Source organism: Seriola dumerili, unplaced genomic scaffold (assembly GCF_002260705.1).
Source record: "Seriola dumerili isolate Sdu_G_001 unplaced genomic scaffold, Sdu_1.0 BDQW01000127.1, whole genome shotgun sequence".
Taxonomy (NCBI): Eukaryota; Metazoa; Chordata; class Actinopteri; order Carangiformes; family Carangidae; genus Seriola; species Seriola dumerili.
Genome location: NW_019174382.1, coordinates 71,235 through 75,880, shown reverse-complemented (window position 1 = coordinate 75,880; position 4,646 = coordinate 71,235). Strand labels below are relative to the sequence as shown.

Here is a 4,646-nt window from a genome sequence, read left to right as displayed (position 1 = left end):
CACGAACACACACACGAACACACACACAGGATCTTTAAGGCCTGCAGGGGCTGTTTGCTGGGAAGTCCTGTTAGCAAGAGACAATGAAATGATGCAAATCTTCACATGTTTCCTGGCAACAAGATAAAAGATGTTACTGGACTGAAAACACACAGGTCACTGTTACACCTGTCTGACCAACCAACAACCAGACATTTTCACTTTACATTAATGTACAGCAGTCAGACAGCAGTGTGAGCCAACACACTCTCCTCTCTGCTGTGTTTGTACTGACTCAGCCCTCATACCTGTGAGGACTGGTTTCACAGCTTCAGCTGACACGTCACTCACAACACAGGAATTTATATTGTGTGTGTGAACTATAAGGTCAGGTGTGTTTGCCTTTAGATTGTGACACAAATCAGGTTACTCTGGTGCTACGGTTCAGCTGCCTTCAGGTGTTTGTATCATTGAATAATGTTGAATTAAAGTGTTGAGAGAACGTGAGAGAGAACGTGTTGGTTACAGATCGTACATAACATTTCTAAATGTGTCTCTGTAGCTCTGTAGCTCTCTAGCTCTGCTCTCTAGCTCTGTAGCTCTGTAGCTCTCTAGCTCTGCTCTCTAGCTCTGTAGCTCTGTAGTCCTGTAGCTCTGTAGTCCTGTAGCTCTCTAGCTCTGTAGCTCTCTAGCTCTGTAGCTCTGTAGCTCTGTAGCCCTGTAGCTCTGTAGTCCTGTCCTGTAGCTCTGTAGTCCTGTAGCTCTGAAGTCCTGTAGCTTTGTAGCTCTGTAGTCCTGTAGCTTTGTAGTCCTGTAGCTTTGTGGTCCTGTAGCTCTGTAGCCCTGTAGCTTTGTAGTCCTGTAGCTCTGTAGTCCTGTAGCTCTGAAGTCCTGTAGCTTTGTAGCTCTGTAGTCCTGTAGCTTTGTAGCTCTGTAGTCCTGTAGCTCTGTAGTCCTGTAGCTTTGTGGTCCTGTAGCTCTGTAGCCCTGTAGCTCTGTAGCTCTGTAGCTCTGTAGCTCGTGTCCTCTATTGTTTGACACATACACTGATACCAATCTATGAGGGAACTAAACTGAAATATTCTGACTGATTATGACAATATTGTCAATACTGGTCAATATTTGAATTGAAGGAGGCGGTGCTTCTTTTTAAAAACTGAGACTTTGAATGAGTCAGGATGCATACAGGTGTGATGAACCACAGTCCTGGTCACAGTCCTGTGTCTCTGTTTAATCAATTAAATCAACTCATTGATTGGATTAAATCGGCTGATTGATTTAAATGAGGAATAAACCAGATGTGGAGACTTGGGAACAGAACATGAACAGATGTTGTTGAGCAGTAAATGGACTGGAGGTTTCCTCCTCAGGTGAAACATGTTTAAGTTGAGTTTCCTCTCAGCTGAAATCATCACTTTATCCTGTGTGAGAGCACTGTCTGTTTTTCCCTCCGTCTGTCTCTGTGCTGGCACCACCTCTTCATCCATGAAGGAGGTGTGTGAGAGAGAGAGAGAGAGAGAGAGAGAGAGAGAGAGAGAGAGAGAGAGAGAGAAGCAGCAGCTGTTTTTTCACCAACCTCGTGACCACTCTCAGCCCCCGTCTTCGGACATCTATTTTCTCCTCGTCTGTTCTATAATAACTCAGTGGCTGAAGCGCCACCACTGTCGTTTTTGGGGTGGAGCTNTTGCTGTGGGGGTGTTGTGTGCTCTCTCTCTTTCTCTCTCTCTCTCTCTCTCTCTCTCTCTCTCTCTCTCTCTCTGTCTCTCTCTCTCTCTCTCTCTCTCACACACACACACACACACACACACACACACACACACACACACACACACACACACACACATACTGAAGCTGCTGGTCAGCTCATCAACAGTTTTCCAGTGTGTCTTGAGTAGATTTTCCAGCTGTGTTGTTGGTGTTGGCAGCAGCCGGGTGGAGCTGTCAGCTGACCTCCACTTTGTTCTATTTTAACTCAGAGAAAAATCTCAACAACCTTCAGTCAATTTGATTCTGGAAGCTCCTGCTTTCCAGAGGATGAACCCTCATACTGATGATGTCATGATCTGTCCCCTAACATCACAAACTTCACATGTTGAGCTCCACATCTGGTTTTAACAACTGTCTAATTATCATGTTGTTGTAACAGTAGTAGAAGTAGTAGTGGTAACAGTAGTAGTAACAGTAGGAGTAGTAGTAGTAGGAGTAGTATTAGTAACACTAGTAAAGCAGGAGAAGTAGTAGGAGTAGTATTAGTAACAGTAGTAGGAGTAGTAGTGGTAACAGTAGGAGGAGTAGAAGGAGTAGTGGTAACAGTAGTAGTAACAGTAGTAGTAGTATTAGTAACAGTAGTAAAGCAGCAGAAGTAATAGGAGTAGTAGTAGTAACTAGTAACCGTAGTAGTGGTAGTAGGTTTCAGGTTGAAAGTCCAGTTTTATTTTGACAGTCTGGCGTAGGGATGGGAATCGAGAACCGGTTCCAGGTGAAAGTCGGTTCCAACTGGTTCGATCCAACCACATTATTTTCCTTTATGCTGAACGATTCCCTTATTGATGCCTTCCACTTAGTTCCACGTGCCGTGCAAAACAGTTACGTCACCCTCTCACAAGTGGCAGTCAACGCGAACGACAGCGAAGGAGTCGAGGAAGTGGGGCTTAATTTCACACAAAATTACACTATCTCTGTGGCACTAAGATTTCAAGTAAGGGTGTGTCTGAGGGATTGATCCACTACAGAGCAGTTAACTATCTTGTTTAGTGTTCAGAGACATAATAAAATTTGCATTGTTGGGACTGAAAACCTGTATAGAACTCCTTTTTTCCACACAGAAAATCCACAGGAATCGATAAGCAGAATCGATAATGGCATCGGTATCAATAAAATCTTATCAATTCCCCTCCCTGGTCTGGCGGCTGTGTGACAGCTTCCTGTCTCAGACTGTAGAGCAGCATCTGACAGAAGATGAGCTCAGACACATAAAGCCTCTTTGAGGACTGAGTGTCAGATAGAGAGACCTCTGTGTTGGAGGAGGACACTGTCAGCTGTCAGCCACACTGACCCACTCATGTCAGTCCCACACACACACACACACACACACACACACACTGACATCAACACTGATCCAATGAAGTAGCAGACCAGAGTCCTGGATCCTGGACTACCATCCATTGATCATTGTCATGATCATGTAAATGAATCTTTCTTTCTTTGTCTCTGTTTCAGGTCAGTGGTTGTGATGTTGCTTCCTCTGCTTCAAGACTACATTTCCCATGGAGCCGTGCGCCGAAACACACACTATTCTACCATGGAGCCACCAGTCAGGTGAGCTAACACACACAGGCAGTGTGTAACTTCTGCAGGATGTTTACTGTGGTCACATGAAAAAAATTACACACACGCACACAGGTTACAAACATTACTTGGGCAGCCGTGATTACTCCTTAAACTTGATTATCCAATCCCTCCTCCTGCTCTTTGAGGAGATTAACCTTTGACCCCTGGGCTGAAAGCACTGCTGTCCAATCAGGAGGCTTCCTGGCTTTTAATTGGGCTCTGATTGGGTCATTTGAGCTGTCAGTTGGTTTGATTAATAACCACAGAGCAGGAAGAGCTGATTAGAGTCTGGATCTGTGGTGTGTGTGTGTGTGTGTGTGTGTGTGTGTGTGTGTGTGTGTGTGTGTGTGTGTGTGTGTGTGGTCTTGTAGGGAAACATGACTTTGTAATTATCAGATTTCTATGTGGTGGAAATAATTTGTTCATTTAAAACTGAAACAAATAGTGGATTAATTGATAAGCTGATTGACAGATTGATCATTGGTTGCTTCAAATATCAGCATTTCAGGTGAAAAGATTTGCCGTAGATTAAATCTTTTGATTCAAATTAGGGGTGGGCATGATTAATCGATGATCAATAATTGATTGTTAAGAGTTTTGTCGATCACGTGGAATCTGATGGATCTAACGTGTATCAATGAGGGTGTGTTGTGTAGTGTGTCTTGAAGCGATGCAGTGAATGTCACTACGTGGCAGCAACCAGCCACGGCACAATTTACATTTTCAACAGAGAGAAATGAATACTCAGCTGGCGGCGTGCGGGCTGCCGTAGACATCGCAGGTAAACATGAAGAGAGCAGGGCGAAGTTTGGTGTGGGAACATTTTGAGCTGAAAAATAACGAAGCTCATTGTAAACATTGCAACGCCGTGTATAAGCGCCGCAGCTTTGGCTCAGAGCCTCGGGCTCCGCCTCCTTTAGGAGCCCTAAATATCTTTTTGTTCTGTTTAATAGTTAAACTATTGTGACAAACTTTTTTCTTCACTGATTGATTAATTGATTAATCACTGAAGTGATCAATAGATTATCCGTAGAGCTGCAGGTCAGCTGTTTCCATGAGATACATGGTAAAGAGAAGGTTTATTAAATCCAGAGTCTGAAGGTGTCTAGTTCTGGTTGTGGTTGTTTGTTGATGAGTTCGGGGTCTCATGGTCCTCACAGACCTGGTCTATCAGCTGATGAAGTCCGGTTCTCCTCAGAGTTCTCATGGAGAACGTGACGTTGTGTTGAAATGAGGCAGGCAGTTGCTTTTGTCTCAGACCTTCAAACAGAGTCGGTCAGTCTGCAGCAAAATCACTCCCATATGTTCCTGCCCCCCCCCCCCCCCCCCCCCCCCCC

At 44.5% G+C, this 4,646-nt stretch overlaps 1 long non-coding RNA gene across 1 annotated transcript in view; it reads left to right on the top strand.

Moving 5' to 3' along the window:
- LOC111224190 overlaps positions 1–4,646 on the top strand; it is a 21,795-nt gene that overhangs the window by 12,630 nt on the left and 4,519 nt on the right. The window contains exon 2 of the long non-coding RNA XR_002665209.1: positions 3,199–3,297. This is a non-coding gene — a long non-coding RNA (uncharacterized LOC111224190). The remainder of the gene's footprint in view (positions 1–3,198; positions 3,298–4,646) is intronic.